Below are 18,763 nucleotides of genomic sequence, written 5' to 3' on the forward strand. Positions count from 1 at the left end.
AGCTCATACATGGATCTTCTGCAACATTACTTGTGAAAAATTTCAAAAGGAATTTACAAATTAAAAATTTTGAGGATAACAACTTATAAATGCTCCTTAACTTTTCTTATGCTTGCTGTCCAAGTTTTGTGAAGACTTTCTGTGGACTCATGTAGAAGGCATTGGAAGAGGCTTCAAGTCTTTAGCAAGCCAAGTGAAGAATCAAACCACAATTCTTTGTCAACAGTCTTGCAGCCTTCCATCTGGAGCAACAAAGATAATGTATAAAGTATGCCCTATATAAGTAATCACCTCCTAGCTAACGTTGTAAAGACGTATAGGACGAGCATATTGCATATCATGCATAACATGACAATATAATAAAACTTAAAAACCCTCCTTATGCTTAAAAAACAGTTATTATTCGTTATAGCTGTTTTATTGATGAGTCTTATCATGTACCAGGTTTTGCTAACCAATTGATAATCTTTTGCTCCATAAGATCCTAATCTTTGGGATTTTATGGATGTACCTTGATATACATCATTACCTCAAAACAGAAACCTGGGACTAATCCTTGATTCTCTTGTTATGCATCTGACCTTCCTTGATTTCATCTAATTCAGACACATGCTACCTCCTTGATGTCATTTGACAACATTTCTGTTGATTGAATGTCACTATGATTGTGTCCTCTTAAGGTACCATGACCCATGACTTAGGTAACAGCGCTGAAACCTAGGGTCTCCTATGGCTCGCGACCATAAGGAAATACTACTGGGCGCTCGCTGTTATCAAAGTCTAGGATCATGATCCCTTATAGCCCCACAACTTAGGTGACCTCACTCTTTGAACCATATTATGGGAATCCATGCCCATATCTCTTTGGAATTACCTAAAACCCCTGATTTGGATAAACAACATAGACTAGTTGAAAGCTATTGTAACAGTACACTATAGTAGGTACCATGATCCGTGATCACGTTATAGCGTCGAACCTTGTAGTCTCCTGTGGACTGCAGCCATAAGGAAATACTACTGGGTGCTCGATAAACATCGGGATCTTTGGTCATGCTCCACTATAGTCTACAGTTAGTGTGCTTTCGATCTCCTTGGAAGCTCATTTGGAGATTCATATCTTCCTATGAATTCTCTAAAATTCCTGATTGATTACAACATTCTGTTGATCTTAGTTTTAATTCTCGAACCAATTGTAACTGTTTTATGAACTTCTCAGAAGTTAATGTGCTTGACACATTTCCTTTTCCATTACTCAACCCCATGGGTTTTAGTACCCTGGAAATCTCGGGGATGAGATTTCTTTAAGGGGGAAGGGCAGTAACATCCCTGATGTTACGAATACTAAAACTGGATCATGTCATCATTAGCATTGCATAGTATAGTTGTTAAGCACATCATGATGCATCAACTTAAAATAAGTTTATTTTGGTTGATTGTGCTTAGGGATTTAAAGTGTGTTTATCTCATGAAGTGATGCTTGTGATGGTTGTATAATCCTTAGTTATGGAGGGTTATATGGAAATATGGGACAAAACCCTAATTTTAAAACCCTAGCTTTTACCCCCTTTGGTGTAACTTAAAAACTAAGCAAAATTTGGGGACGAGTTCAAAAGCAAATTTGTAGATCTTGTCAAGATGTACAACTTTGGTGTTTTGAGTTTTTGAAGTTTCAATACAAAACTCAAAGTAATTTTGAAAATACAGATTTCCAAAGATTGTCCCCTTTTCCAATTTGAATCCCTAATTCAAAATCTATTTGGAATCTTGAAGGGTGACAAAAATGAAAGTTGTAGAGATCATCAAAATGAACAACTTTTATTTTGGGAGTTTTTCAAGTTGTTGAGAAAAATCAAAAGTAATTTTGGAATTTCTGTTCTGGTCAAATTCAAATTTGGAATTTCCCCCAAATGTGAATTTGAATTTCAAACTGTTTTGGCTAAATTCACTTGGTTCCTTTCAGAATTTGAATTTGAGCCTTAAAGGAGTATTGTAGGAAATTTTTTGCTTCACAACTTTTGTTTTAACCAAATTTTGTCTTCAGTTCAAATTTTGGACGAATTTGCAAAAAGACAGAAAGGGGAGGATATGGCTTGCTACAGTGCTCGAGCAGGGGGGATGCACTGCAGGCCGCCGGGGCTGAGCTGCTGCGTCCAGCGCCGCCACGCAGCTGCTTGCTTACTGGACCCCGCCCTAGCGTCCTCATCCACAACATGCTCTTCGCCGCGAGGATAAAGCCCCGAGCGGCCGTGATATTCATCTCTACTCTCTGGACCTCACCGCCGACCGCCACCAATCGACGCCGAAATTTACCATTGCCTTAGCTTCTCCATCCCCGAGCCCCTGCTCCCAGCTTCGCCAAGACCCCACCAATCGTTTGCGCCCCCTAGCGCAAGCTCTACTCCCCTGTAGCCCCCAACCGAGCGGTTCTTCTCCAAACCCGGCCGAAGCGCCGCCGTGAGTGGTTCACCGTGGCTAGTGCTCATCTCGACCCTTCCACAACTTCTGAGTAGTTCCTCAAGATCGCGGTGAGCCCTTGGTACTCCCACGCTCCTCCCCTCGCTCTCTAATGGCTCTAGATGCTCGGGGTTTGGCGCCGAGGTGTTTCCGGCCGCCGGAGCCGTGGCCAGGTAGCTTGGGGACCCTCTGTGGCCACCTTGAGCACGCTAGACCACTCACGGGGTCAAGGCGAACCTGCTGGAGAAGTCGGTTAGCGCCGGGGAGGCCTCATCGGCGGCTGGGCGGTCGCCGGAGCCACGGCGCGAGGAAGAAGACGGAGCTGACGGGCGGGACCCGCCCGTCAGTGACCACGTGAGAGGGGGGGAGGGGCGCCCGCGCGTGACGCGGGAAGCAGTCGGGCCGACTTGGGCCCAGGCCAAGAGGGCCGGCCACGTTAGCACAATGCTGCTTTCTCTTTTTCTTTTTGTTTAAAGATTCTTGATGTTTGAAATTGTGTAGAAAATTGTTTGCTGATCCAAAAATGGTGGAAATTTTTATATATGTTCTATGCAGTGAGTAGAACAAAGGAAAAATGCTAGATTTCCTTTTCTGATAATTTACATATGTATGAAAATTGTATCTTTTAATTAGTAAATAAAACTTCCATGAATTTTAATAATTTTTGGGTATGTCCAAAAATCACCAAAATTTGTGAGAGGCCTCTGAATATTATTTCCAGGCTTCACACAAAATTTGGTGGCATTTGGATAAAGTTTGAATAAAATATTAATATACCTTTAATTAGTAATTAAGTAATAATCCTAAAATAATTAGATAATAATTAGCTTAATTTTCAAATTAGGATTTGAATGATTTTGGGATTGTGTGATGACCTGAGGTCATTAACCTTAATGACCTTTGGCATGTAATTATTGTTTGGTGTTTATACTTAGTTACTGTCATTAATGCTTAATTAAAGATTAATTAAGATAAAAGAGACCAATAATTAGTTAATTGAAAATAATTATGAATTAAGAAAAATATTAATTTACTGATGCAACCTCTTGGGTAAAAACACTAAGGTGATAAACAACGTTAACTACTGTTTAGCCTGTTCTTGCACCAAGAAGGAAAGTTGTACCCGACTCGGTCCTTCTTATATGTTTGTCATAAGCATATCATGAGCATATATCATTTTACGTATAGTGCACGTGACCAAAGGAGCGACCATTGAACCAAACCCCAAGGTCGGTGCTCTGTTCGAGGAAGTAGGATCCGAGACTTGGGAAGTCTCCGAGGAACCCACTCAGCTCTGCAACCAAGGCAAGCCCCGGATGCATAAACCCTTCCTTGAATGTTTTAACTCTCTTATCACTTATGAATTAAAAATGCTGCATTAGGTAGTTGAGAATTGGGTTAACCTACTTGTTGCATTTACTACCTTGATATTTGTTATCTTGTCCCTTGCACCTGTTTTATTTTAAAACTGCGTAGTGATGCTTAGCCCTGCTACTAGATAGGTTTTCAAACAAGAAAGTTTGAAGGGTTTTTGTGGAATCTTATGATCAATGATATTTCAACTTGAGACCGGTCGGTGGACTTGCTTTCAGAATGGAGTCTTAAAGTAGTGTTTCCAACTGTGTCGATTAAGGACCGTTCCGTTGATGGCTTGCTGGGTTGAGAATTTATAGTACTAGCCACTTGCCCTCGGTAAGCCCGGTCTTGTGATCCCTCGACGCGAACGGCAAGTCGCGCACTGGGAGTGGAGCGATGGCGAGAATAGCGTGTACCCTCCTGGCAAATGGGCTGGATGGTGGGGTACTGTGCTCTCGGGTGCCGCGAACCCGGTCAAATTTGGGGAGAGCTAGATTTGGGTTGACATATGCAAGATTTGGTTCTACATATGTCGGGTGGTTAGGAACTCCAGCTGGATTGCTAAGCGGTTCGAATCGTCGTTGCTCCCCGATTGGGAGACTCAATCCACTGACCCCCATCATAGTTAAATATGCAACTAAGTTGTAAAATGAGAAAGGGGAAAATGTCTCATGAGGCTCGGATCCCAATTCTTGGACTCAGAGTGACATAAAGTTATGGCCGTTGGCTAGATAATACTTTGATTAAGGACTAGGAACTTACAGACTTGTCTATGAGAAGCAACTAGATAGACTGTCCTCGAACTCCTCGACCTCTTGAGGAGAGGAATTCGTGGGTAAAACTTGAAAGTAAGGATGCACTATTAGTAAGCTTTTATGCAAAATAACTTGGCTCCTAGCTCAGCCACTCCTTGTCTACCCTAAGCCTGCATCCCTAAGTTCTCCTCTTTTTCTGTCGGGTAAGTCTTGTTGAGTACTCCAGTACTCAGGGTTTTATAACCCCTGTTGCAGGTGCTGACTTGTGCTGCTAATGGAGGTCATGTCGGTGGGCGCGACATGATTTATCCACCTCTTCTACCTTAGAAGCTTCACCTAAGATGTTTCCGCTAGTCTACACACCTTTTGGAAATTTAGTTAGGTTTGTACTTCATCATATTTTGTAAATTAAGTTATAAATCTTCCGCACTCCGATGTAAGTGATTTTTAACAAATGTTGTAATGTTGTGGTAACTCTATGTTGATCCTGTATGAGTTATAAAATGTGGATGATTCAGGGTCCCCTGAGGGCACCCGACAGACTATCTAAGTTATATGACTCTCATGTGCAGTAGTCAGAGGTCTTAATGACAATGTCAAGCGCATGTGGGCCATGTAATTCGGGTGGTTCTGCCACAAGCGCAAAGGAATTTGATTCGATGGCTGCTATTACCTTCGAGTTTGGGGAGTCAACCATCGGGCCGCAGGACATTGCAGATTTGGCTGATGTCGGGTTCTTCAAGGAAGGTCGTGTGAAGGCTCCTCCTGCAGGCCAAACGGTGCCTGCGCCTGAGGAGGAGTATGCCGTGGTTTTTAGGGATTTCTTCACTTGCGGACTCCAGTTTCTTCCATATGCTTTCCTCCGCCAAGTGATGGAGGCTTTCAACGTGGAGTTGCAGCACTTCAGTCCGAATGGGATTCTTACCCTTAGCAAGTTTGCGTGGGCATGTGAATCCTATGGAGCGGTACCACACATTGATACTTTCTGCTCAGATTTTAAACACCAGCGGCAGCCGAAGAAGGTTAAGAATGCCGAAGGAGAAGAATGCATTACGCAGTTCGGAAGCTGCGTGTTCATGCCGCGCCGCACGATGCCTAGAGCGCGGTGCGAGATTTCCTTCTACCAAAAGGGGAAGTGGGAGAAGGATTGGATGAAGGCTTGGTTTTATGTTACATCCCCTGCTGCATCGCGCACTCTAGATGATGGCCAGGTGGAGAAGCTTTATCCCTACGCTTCGAAGATGAAGGAGCTCAAGCCAGTATATAAGGTTGATCCTTCATCGGCGATGTCGGAGGAGCGCAAGACCTGCGACTAGGCCTTCGCACTGGCCTGCCGTTTCTCAGGCAGGTGAGATTTGGTTGAGGAGATGGTGGCTGCTGATTACTGGCCCCTTGGCCGTAGGACTGAGGAGTTCACTATCTAGATGGTTCAGGTGCCGATATTTGGTCCTCCTGAGGGGATACCGTTTCCTCACTTTCGCGCGGGGTTACCGAAGGGTGAGACGAAGGAGTCTTTCCTTGATCGTGTCGAAGCTTCGGCTCGCAGGATTGTGGGATAGATTTCAGAGAAGGAGTATATCCAGCGGAAATCTACGCTGGGGACAATGCCGCAGTTTAACCGCGTTTTTGAGGAACTGGGGATCGAGTACGATGAGTACGTCGTTCCTTCGGATGTTCTGCTTGAGTTAGAGAAGAGGAAGGATGCTTCCAAGACTATTGCCGCTGCTGAGTCGCGGAAGAGGAGGGAAGGCGGGGCTATGAAGACGCTTGCGAAGAAGCGTAAAGCGGAGGTTGTGTTGGAGGCTCCGGTGGCGTCTTCCTCCGACCGTTCCTCCGTGGCCGAGTCCAACTCGGTGGAGTCTCTGCCTGCGGAGGTTGCGCGGGCTGCACCTGCGGCTGGAGTTCTTGAAGTTGAAGTCTCCCGCGCGGTTTCATCCGTCCGTGTGCCTTTCGCATCGCTTCTTGGGGAGGATTCCTCAAACGCGGAGGCCCCTAGGGCGAGTCCTGTGCGGGAGGCTTCTGCCGAAGGAAAATCTCCGCCGAAGGAAGGGCAGGGTGAGTCCAGCGAAGAAGCTAAGTCTGCTTCTGTCCGGAGGATAAAGAAGCTGGATGATCCCTCGCAGCCAGCTGGCGAGGGGATAAATTCGCTGTATATGGGTAAAGTTTTTTTGCTTTGTTGGTTCTGATTTTTTCTGCGTGCCTTAATTGTTTGGGTCTTATACTTTTTGTATATTTATCAGAGGATGTCTTTGCGGGGCTGGCTAGCGTGGAGGAGCTTGCCAAAGGGGCTAGCATTGCGCAGGAAGGCCTTGCTGTTCCTCCGCCCCGCAATCCTATGCCATCTGCGCTGGCCAGTAGGCCTTCGCCTGCCAATGTCCTTGGTCCTAGTAAGTTGTAAATGTTTTTCCGTTTTTGTAGCTTAAGTGAATTGGTTATCTGTGGTTGATGCTGATCTCGCTTTTAATTTTGCGCAGGTGCTTCTGATCCTTCGATCACAGGTTGGACCGACACATTGCATGAGGTTCATTCTTTGGTCGGAGGTTTGTTTTCTAGCCTCTGTTGTCGATACCTTTTATTTTGTCTTACGTTTTTCCTTACTTCTTTTTGTTCTGCAGATCGTTTTCGCCAGAAGCTTCGCAATATGGACCTTGATACATTTCTTCGCGTGCAGTATGAGCACCATATCCTTGTAAGTTTTGTTTTTGGTTAATTTTCCTTCGATGTTTTCCACTCGGAGGTTGTGACTTTTTTTATTCTGATTAGGGTCATCATATGGCTGCCGCCCTGGAAGAGCGGTGCTCTCGCGAGGTCATAAGACGCAACGAAGCTATTGAAGCTTTGAAGAGGGAGAATGAAACACTTGAAGCTGAAAAGGCTCGCCTGTCAGAGGACCTTAAGGACTTTTCTTCGACCCGACAGGAAGTTGAGTCACTGAGGAAGGAGAGGGATGAGCTCAAGGCCGGGTCGGAGGTTCTCAGGAAATTGAAGGAGGATGCTGAGGCCTCGGCAACCGCCCTTCACGAGAGCGCCTCTGAGGTGGGGAGGGCTAAGGACTTGGCCGTGCAGCAGGCCGAGAAAGTCGAGGATATTGCTGACCGCCTCCGCAAGGAGCTTGATGCTGAGCTCACGTCGACAACTGTAGTGCAGACTCGGATGCAGAAGGCGGAGGCGGAAGCTGCAGCTGTCATCGGGCTTTACTCCGGCTCGCTGGCGTAGTTCGGAGGTAGCACCTCTGCTCCTCTGCCCAGCGGTGACGTTGGGGTTAGCCTTGCATGGCTTAGGTCTCATATTAGCTTGCTCCCTGATTTTGTCGGAGGTGCTGTTGATTTTGGGGCCTTGGCTGCGGTTAACTCCTTCGCCCGGCTCCTTCGCCGCGAAGGTTGCTCTCACACAGAGGCAGTTGGCAAAGAAGAATTCTCCTCGACTGAAGACCTTGGCGAAGCTACCTCTGGCCTGCGCAAGTCTGTCCGGAACATTATCAGTTCGTTCTGGATTAGGTTTGGGCGGGCTGAGGCAAAGAAAATGGCGGAGGCTCGCCGTGCTGAGGTACGCATTTTTCCATTATCCTTTGTATATTGTGTTGTTATTTCCTTCTTGTTTTAAGACTTTGCTTCTGCAGGAGCTTGCCAAGAAAAAGGCGAAGACTGACAAGGCTGGTCCCTCGCGTCCTTCTAGTGGAGTGCATCCTTTGGCTCTGGCTGACACGGAGGACCCTGAAGCTGGTGTGAAGGCTCCGGAAGGACCCGGTGCCAAGTCTCTAGAGGGACCCAAAGCTCCAGCTCCTCCTCCGCCCCAGGTGTGAGGGTTTTTAGTTTGTAGGTGTTTTTTGGTTTTTTGCGTCTGCTTCTAAGTGACGCTTTTTGTAAAAAAGGACAATGGTTATGCTATTTTGTAATGATATGTTGGTTATGTAATATATTAACTTTATTTTGAATGAAGTGTTTGCTTTACACATTTATCCTGCGTAGGTCTCTAGCGGAGGACCTGCGCAGGATCCTTGTGAAGCTCCGCTCTCCATCTTTTATAGTGGAATTTATGTTTTGGGTGACTTGTGGGAATTTTGGCGAACTGTCTTTCCTAACCTGAGTGTAGTTGATATGTTTAACTTTGTCGAATTTGACATCGACGATGAACGATCTGATTTCCTTCGGTCGCTTGCGTACCGAGGGTCTTGGCCTCCGGCTTAGGTAGTTGTTTCGTTCTCTATTTTTTGTCTTAGGTTATGTGGCTTTCTTGCTCTGATTTAATTTGATGTATTTCTGCAGTTATCGTACCCGATCCTTCGTGTACGGGATATGTTGGCTCTAATTTGGTGAGGATGATGGGATATGTTGGCTGCCGGAGGATCCTCATGTTATGGCTGAGCGCTTTCTTCCTGGGCGCTGGGAGGTTTGTAGTCTTTGTTCTTCGGCTTACTTGGGACCTTCGCTTAGTTTAAAATTATTGTGTTGTGTTTCTGGCGCAGGTTTTTAGATCTCCTCCCAGGCATGATGTTCTTCCTTTGAACATTGTCGAAGGAAGCTATGTTACTCCTGTGACATTCAAGCGCGGGGACCATTACGCAAGGGGCTGGCTGCTGGATTGGTGGCGTCACATTTGTCCTACGCACAGCGGTGATGACTTAGTCGAGTTTCTCGCTTGTGACTATTGCAGTGAATTTAGGACTCTTGGTGATTCATATTTTAGATTTGTGCGAGACTCTTAGATCCTCCGGCGTTTTGCCAGCGAAGGATGTTGTTTTGGTTTTTTGTTTTCCCATTTTGGATGTAAACAAATGATGCATATATTGCTGTCATGAATAAAGACCAGAGATTTTTTATCGGGGCTCTTTCTTTTACAATTTTCGCACTCTTAGCGGTCTTTTTATTGCAACCTTCGGATCATTTATCTTTGCGATTAGCTGTGTTTGTTGAATGCACCGCAACGTCGTAGTGGTGTTGATCCTAAGGATCTTTGTCTTGCTGTTGCGATTACATACTTGTTGTTCGATGTTGCGAATGCGCTGGGGGCTGTGTCGATTGCGCAAGTTTGCTGCTCCTTGACTTTAGGGCCTTCGCCTGCATTGGTTCGAAGGAGCCTCTAATGGATTGGGCTCATCTTTGCCTTTGCTCAACTCCTGTGGAGTGTTGTCGAGGGTAACCTTCGTGTCTGTGTGTCGGAGGTTCTGAGGGGATGTTACGAGACTTCATGCGATGCCCTTCAGAGACCTCCGATACTGACTTGTAGTGCTTTTATTATGGCTGTACACGACCTTGTGGTCGATGTTCATCACAACGCCGTGGCTCTAGTATTACGAAGCTTTGCGCGGTACCAATTTTCTGGATAGCTATGAGGCTAACTCCAGCTTCATCATAGAGATATTAACGTGCCGCGCAATTTTCTATCATCTAGAAGACTCTAGAAGCCACGGGAACGAACGGGAGGCCAAACGGGCCCGGGGGCAGGGCGCCCGCCTTGAGGTAGAGACCAATAAGGATAACCGTTCAATCAATGTCGGTTTGATCCGACGGCCCAGATTCACTTGAGGGGACTATATAAGCAGACCCCCTGGCCCCTGGAGGAGAACAAGTTCATCATAGAGTTGAGAGTGTTGACGGTCCTTAAGTATCAAATTTAATTATCAAATAAATAAAGAAAAGGATCCAAATGAAATAAAGATCTAGACTTAGGGTTTTATCTGACAGAATTCTACGAGTTTTGGTGTTTGTCTATTTCTGCAGGGGGTTATCAGGAAATATGGAAGAAAGGCCCACATGTCAGGATTACGTAAAGATATTAACGTGCTGCGCAATTATCTTACATCTAGAAGACTCCAGAAGCCACGAGACCGAAGCGGAGGCGAAACGGGGCCAGACCCTGGGCGGCCGCCCAGTTGGTCAGGGCGCCCGCCCACCTCCTGAGTCCAATCAGGACTCTGCTTTGCGGGAGATCTCCACCGACCTAAAGGATGAATCTAAACCATACAATCTATGTCGGTTTGATCCAAGGGCCCATATTCACTTGGAGGGACTATAAAACCAGACCCCCTGGCCCCTGGAGGAGAGAGCCTCTCAACCCTAATTCATTGTTCCATCAAGGGAGAAGAAGCCTCTGATCAAGATTAGAGCCACCACATCAATTAGATATCTAGATTAGCATAGCTACATAGGATTAGAATTAGAAGGAGTCAATCTTCGATTGGTTTCCGGATCTGTCAGGAGGATTCTTGGTAATCTTCTAATTGTGCTTCTAATTGCTTTCTAATTATCTTTGTTCTTCAATATTATGAATATGACTTTGTTCTACTTCAATATATTGCTTATGACTTTGCTCTACTTGCTTATATTCAAGATTATATTGTTCTTAGTTTATCATAGTTATGTACTTGGCTTAGTTAGATACGATCTATATACATGCTTAGGATCGTATAGCGTTTATCCATCGGATCCATGGGTAAATGATAGATATTGTGTAGGCGTGGTGCTTATACCGTATTTATCTGCGATTGTACCCAATATGCCAGATCGTGGGGTAGTTCGTGATAGTGACAGCTTCATTGATTCTTATATAGTCCCCCTCTCGTGTATTGGGCTGGCAGAGCAACATTATTACAGGGGAGTGATTGCTATGTTTCTCATATTCCTTGCTAATATCACTATGCATGGGCGTAGTCTTGTCTCGCAATGATTGCTAAGTATGCTTGCACTAACTATGATATGCTAGACTATATAGTTAAGAATAACTTAGGGAATATTCTTGTAGTTCGTTCTAATACCATGCTAATGACTTTCTAGAGTATCTAATTGAGGTGCTTATCATATTTATTATGTGGCTAGATCAGATTAGTTATCCTTGTCACTATTATTATTTCATATATCTTTTATGTGACACTTATCCCTGTATGAAGAGTTAGATATAATGTTCTCAATTATACATGCAATGATAGATGCTCAATCTCATATTCTATTCTGTAATCAATAGTGATGATTGCTAATCCCTTCCCAGTGGTAAAAATATAAATAACGATACCTGGAATACTTCCCGGTTAAAATGCTGCATCGGTATTAATCTGTGCGCTTGCAGATCCCATTCATTATTTATTTAGAAGAGCAATTGCATATTTCAATACCGCGTCTCTTATATCATGCTGGGGATGACAACTTGGCTTAAGTGGTGTAAGGGATAGGTTTGGCATTTTTGGCACCGTTGCTAGATTTAGAGAACTTAGTCTACTTTTAGTAATGATGTTAAGCATACCCAACAGAGAGGAGCCCTCGAAGGATAACCTCTCCTCTAAATAGACTTAGGGCTTAGCATCCAATGTGAGAGTAGAATTAGTTCCTCTAAGTTCTACTAGATTGAGAGAGATAGAGTGGAGGTGTAGATCGGAGGAAGCCCGGCCTGTCGGTGTCTACTCCGAGGTTGTACCTGCGGGATCAAATTCTCCTAACCCGAGGCTTGCTCCTAGGATTGTTCAGTAATTCGACTTCTAAATTCTAGTAAGTTCTTGTTTTATTGTTCTTTGGTTTATGAGTTTACTTTAATCTCTTCCGGTTGAGTATTAGAGTAATCATTGCTAGCGTAAACGTCGTGTTTGGGCTAGGGTACTCATAGATATCCCCTGACTAGCTGGACCGTGGTAGTAGCGAGGAACGTGACATTTCCGAGTTACCTTTGCAGCCCACATCTCGTTAGCAAGATGGGTAGGGTTTATAGGTGTGGGTCAAATATCCTTTGTGGTGTCTAGATTCCGTAAGCCTCCCCAATAGAACAGTAGATCATCCTTACCAAGGTTAGAACGAGACTACGGTTGTAGTCTTCTCTATACATCGCTCACATCGAGAAACATTCTTTGTAGCCTAAAGGGTAGTAGCAATAGATTTGGTTAGTCAGATGCACGCTTTCTCCCAGTGGTAAAAATATAAATACGATACTCTGGATAACCTCCCGGGTGAAGTGCTCACCAATATTCGTGCGCTTGCGGATCATTTCCTGATGGCGTTACCAAATATCAACAAGCATTTCTGGCGCCGTTGTCGGGGAGAAAGACGGTTTGCTGAGATAACTTTAAGTCTTGCTATTATCTTGTATTATACTTTTATTCTTTGATTCTTTTATCTTTTTATTTTTTCCATCTTTATGGATAACTTAAACTCCATACCGATTATTGAATTTTTTGCACCTTCGAAGACCAGCCATAGACCATGGGAGTCAACAAGTCCTGCCCCTAATTATGATCTGTGTCCGGAGTTGATTGCAATAAGTCAAAACCAACCCTTTTCTATAGCCGAGGTCCTATCTTTTAATCAAGAAGATAATGAACTTTTAGCTACACCTAGGGAATCTTTTAATCTTTCTATAAATTTTGGTTTAAACCTAGCCCTACAAGACCATGTTTTTTCTTGATATTTTCACATTAGTCTTAATCATATAATCTTTGGTAGAGTCTTTCTTTCTTTATCTGTTAGTAAAGCAAGGTATGTCTTCATTCGTGGACATCCTTCTTGCACTAGTCTTCGTAAGAAAATCCTAGAGATAGAGAAGGAATCATCTTCTAGACAAGGAAAGGAAGTTTCAATAGCCGATTTTCAAACATTTCAATCCCATGATTCGGCTATCCAACCCATCCTTGAGCTTAATATTTTCTACTATGCTCTTTCTCTTGAACCTCGCGATAATCCTATGAATCTCTCTAGACATCCCATGCATAAGAGTCACCAAGAACACAAGAAGGATTGAGAAGAGCAACATCAATGGCTAGAGGGTATTAAAAATCCATGTGCTATCACCATTGAATGGATAGATAAAACAAACTTGAGAGACAACCCTAGAGGAATTTTAAGCATTCATGAAGAATCATCCTTGGAGTTTGAGAATGAGAGAAACAACAGTGAGCATGGAAGTTATTTCATAAATACCTCACCAAGTCCTTGCTCATATAAAACATCTCCCCAATCAATTGGTCTCTCCAACCTTACCACATTTGAGATCTCCAACCCCCTCTTCCTTTCTATTTATAAAAACTTTAAAGGGGTAGTTATCGATGCATATGTCTATAATAAATTTTGCAGATATCGATGAGTTGATCTTGATATAGGTCAGCGTTGGAGGGGAAACCACTTCACTGACATAATTTGATGGTTTCCCAAGGACAAGCTTAGTGTCCTAAAAACAAGCACTTATCAGATCGTAACATGAGCTTTTAATTATTTGCAACATTGCCTTGTGTATTAAGCATATAAAGATAATTGTAGAAATATTCCTTTGGGTATTCTTGTCACTAACCTTTCCAGGATTGGAGCAAGAAGATCGGATGAATGACAAGCACAATGTATGTCCAACCAATCATCATACAACATTGAATTAAATTTATCCAATCTTGAATTTTGCAAAATTCAAGCTTGGAGGAAGTACTTCACATGAAAACATCCTTTGCCAAGTTGCTATGTTGGTTGTCCCTACCTTTGAGACATGCTTGATTTGTTAAATACTAGTCACACTACTTCTCCACTTAAGTAGATCTCTATAAAAGCCATCATGCTACCTATGTTTATCCTAGTAAGTGTTAGTTTGGAAGTACTGTACATACTGCTACTAGCTTTTAAATTAAGCGTGGTGCTTAGGTTAAATAGCCTTCCTTAATCTGATTAGACATGGAGTCTAGTTTGGTTACTGAACTAAAAACTACTTGAGTAGACATTGGTATATTTTGTCGGACTAACCCCTGTAGGAAGACATTCAATATCAACCTGGGAAGTCCTGAGATACAAACTCACATTGGAGACAAAAAAGACACATGAAGTTTAATGATTTGCACAAGGAAGACATAGCTCATTCATCATAGAGCGATGATCCATGGAACGAGACAAAGAGTGCCACAAACATGATGCACAAATGCTAAGAAAGGAAAGCTTCCACAAGGTGATACTATACCATCACTCTTCAAGTAAGGTAACATCTTAAGCTACTTGACTATCGCTTTTATAAGCTCCTCCTTGGTTCTGGCGTTCACATAAAATAAAGAGACAAACATGTATGATTTGTAACTCCAAATTAACCAACTCAATTAATTCAACATGTTTAGTCCTTTAATCTTTGTTCTTAGTACTACCTTCGTGATCCCACACTCCTAATCATATAAGCTAAAAAGTTGCACATTCAATATTTGGAAGATATAAACAAAACATAAATATAGATAGATTACCTTTTCATAAGGTTGAGCAATCTGATTTGACAAATGTTTTAAATGCTACACATAATCTTATTATCCATCAACTTTGTCTTGCTCACTATGTTTAAGGTTAGAGAAGAACAAATACACTTTTGGTTCTGTTGGTGTTTTCCACCAACAGGGCCCATGCACTTGATCTCTGCCTTGTCTTTATGAGCAGGTACACTTCAAGCAAAACCTGAAGGAGTTTTAACTCCCAAACTCCACCAAGTGAAGGGCTTGGATCTACGAGCACAAACACACTGGAGATACTGGACACTCAGGCAATCACTGCCCTGAGATGCTTGAGGACGTGAACTACATCAACCACAACAACTACTACTACTACAATCGTCCTCAACAAAATCAAGGATAACCGTTCAATCAATGTCGGTTTGATCCGACAGCCCAGATTCACTTGAGGGGACTATATAAGCAGACCCCCTGGCCCCTGGAGGAGAACAAGTTCATCATAGAGTTGAGAGGAGCCCTCGAAGGATAACCTCTCCTCTAAATAGACTTAGGGCTTAGCATCCAATGTGAGAGTAGAATTAGTTCCTCTATGTTCTACTAGATTGAGAGAGATAGAGTGGAGGTGTAGATCGGAGGAAGCCCGGCTTGTTGGTGTCTACTCCGAGGTTGTACCTGCGGGATCAAATTCTCCTAACCCGAGGCTTGCTCCTAGGATTCTTCAGTAATTCGACTTCTAAATTCTAGTAAGTTCTTGTTTTATTGTTCTTTGGTTTATGATTTTACTTTAATCTCTTCCGGTTGAGTACTAGAGTAATCATTGCTAGCGTAAACGTGGTGTTTGGGCTAGGGTACTCATAGATATCCCCTGACTAGCTGGACCGTGGTAGTAGCGAGGAACGTGACATTTCCCAGTTACCTTTGCAGCCCACATCTCGTTAGTGTTGACGGTCCTTAAGTATCAAATTTAATTATCAAATAAACAAAGAAAAGGATCCAAATGAAATAAACATCTAGACTTAGGGTTTTATCTGACAGAATTCCACGAGTTTTGGTGTTTGTCTATTTCTGCAGGGGGTTATCAGGAAATAAGGAAGAAAGGCCCACATGTCGGGATTACATAGAGATATCAACGTGCCGCGCAATTATCTTACATCTAGAAGACTCCAGAAGGCACGGGAAGGAAGCGGAGGCCGAACGGGGCCAGGCACTGGGCGCCCGCCCAGTTGCCCTGGGCGCCCACCCCCTGTTGGAGTCCAATCAGGACTCTCTTTCGGGAAAGATCTCCACCGACCTAAAGAATCAAGGATAACCGTTCAATCTATGTCGATTTGATCCAACGGCCCATATTCACTTGAAGGGACTGTAAAACCAGACCCCCTGGCCCCTGGAGGAGGGAGCCTCTCAACCCTAATTCATTATTCCTCAAGGGAGAAGAAGCCCCTGATAAAGATTAGAGCCACCACATCAATTAGACATCTAGATTAGCATAGATACATAGGATTAGAACTAGAAGGAGTCAATCTTCGATTGGTTTCCGGATCTGTCAAGAGGATTCTTGGTAATTCTCTAATTGTGCTTCTAATTGTTCTTCTAATTATCTTTGTTCTTCAATATTATGAATATGACTTTGTTCTACTTCAATATATTGCTTATGACTTTGCTCTACTTGCTTATATTCAAGATTATATTGTTCTTAGTTTATCATAGTTATGTACTTGGCTTAGTTAGATTGGATCTATATACATGTTTAGGATCGTATAGCCTTTATCCATCGGATCCATGGGTAAATGATAGATATTGTGTAGGCGCGGTGCCTATATCGTATTTATCTGCGATTGTACCCAATATGCCAGATCGTGGGGTAGTTCGTGATTGTGACAGCTTCATTGATTCTTATATAGTCCCCCTCTCGTGTATTGGGCTGGCAGAGCAACATTATTACAGGGGAATGATTGCTATGTTTCTCATTTACCTTGCAAATATCGCTATGCATGGGCGTAGTCTTGTCTCACAATGATTGCTAAGTATGCTTGCACTAACTATGATAATGCTAGACTATATAGTTGAGAATAACTTAGGAAATATTCTTGTAGTTCGTTCTAATTCCATGCTAATGACTTTCTAGAGTATCTAATTGAGGTGCTTATCATATTTATATGTGGCTAGTTATGTTGATCAGATTAATTATTTTTGTCACTATTCATTACTTCATATATCTTTTATGTGACACTAACCTCTGTATGAAAGAGTTAGATACAATGTTCTCAATTATATATGCAATGATAAATACTCAATCTCATATTCTATTCTGTAATCAATATTGATGATTGCTAATCCCTTCCCAGTGGTAAAAATATAAATAACGATACCTGGAATACTACCCGGTTAAAATGCTACATCGGTATTAATCTGTGCGCTTGCAGATCCCATTTATTATTTATTTAGAAGAGCAATTGTATATTTCAATACCGTGTCTCTCATGTCATGCTGGGGATGACAACTTGGCTTAAGTGGTATGAGGGATAGGTTTGGCATTTTTCTCACCGTTACTAGAATTAGAAAACTAAGTCTACTTTTGGTAATGATGTTAAGAATACCCAACAAGCATTTTTGGCGCCGTTGCCGGGGAAGGTTGATTACTAATCAGGAATGGAATATAGGATTTTCGAGTCATCATTCGCATCACTAATGTGATTGAGCATATCTATTCTCTCATATAGTTTTACCCCGATATTTTTCTATTTTTATCTTGTGCAGGGGAATATATGAATAGAAGACATCTTCTAGGAAATTTTGTTGACAATCCTGAAGCCTTATTCAGAAAAACAAGAGCCAAGCTCAAGAGGAGATCATCAACACTTCAGCAAGAAGCTTCATCCAATCAAGAAGATCATCGGAACTTGTCTTCAGAGTTCGAAGCCATGGCAAACAAATCGATCCGCGAGTTCTCAGCTCCCACTACGGACAACATCCGCACTGGACCTGCTGCAGAGATCGATGGCAACTTTGAGCTCAAGCCTGGACTTATCAACATGGTGCAATCCAACCAGTTCTGTGGGAAGGCACACGAAGATGCTAGAGCTCATCTCCAACACTTCCTAGAGATTTGTAGCACATTCACCATCTCAGGAATCCCTAGAGATGCTATACTACTTCGCCTCTTCCCATTCTCACTGTTAGGAAGAGCGAAGCTGTGGTTTTACGCTACAAAGGAGAAGAATACTACGTGGGCACTCTGCTCAACAAACTTCCTGGCTAAGTTCTTTCCCATGGAAAAGACCAATGCTCTCCGTGGGAAGATTACAAGTTTTCAGCAACAACATGATGAATCTGTTCCAGAAGCATGGGAGCGTTTATAAGACTACATCCTAGAATGTCCCCATCACGGAATGGAGAGTTGGCTACTGATGCAGAACTTTTATCATGGGCTCGGAAACAGTGCTCGAGAGACCATGGCTGCTGTAGCTGGAGGAGCATTCTTATCACTTACCATACCGCAAGCCACAACTCTTGTGGAGAAGATGGCATCCAATCAAGGCTGGAATGAAGAGAGGACCCAGACACGCAAGAAAGGTGGTGGTATGCATCAGCTCAAGGAGGTAGACATACTGTCTGCTAAGCTAGACCTGCTCATGAAGAAGCTCGATGATAGAGCTGGAGACAAGAAGGAAGTTATTCACATCTACGACTCTCACATGACTTGTGAGGAGTGTGGAGATACTGGACACTCAGGCAATAACTACCCTGAGATGCTTGAGGATGTGAACTACATCAACAACAACAACAACTACTACTACAACCGTCCTCAACAAAATCAAGGTTGGAATCAACAGAGGCCTAACTACTCAGGTAATTATCAAGGTAATAATTCTTACAACAATAATAATAATTTTCCACCTCTGAGAGAGTTAGTGTCTAATTAAGGAAAGCTAATGGATAACCTATCTAAGAAATTGGCATCTAATGATAAAATGCTAGAAAATATAAATAATAGAATGGATAATTTCTCTACTGCCATCAAGAACCAAATTAGCTT

This window comes from Sorghum bicolor, chromosome 6, assembly GCF_000003195.3.
Source record: "Sorghum bicolor cultivar BTx623 chromosome 6, Sorghum_bicolor_NCBIv3, whole genome shotgun sequence".
In the NCBI taxonomy this organism is placed as follows: domain Eukaryota; kingdom Viridiplantae; phylum Streptophyta; class Magnoliopsida; order Poales; family Poaceae; genus Sorghum; species Sorghum bicolor.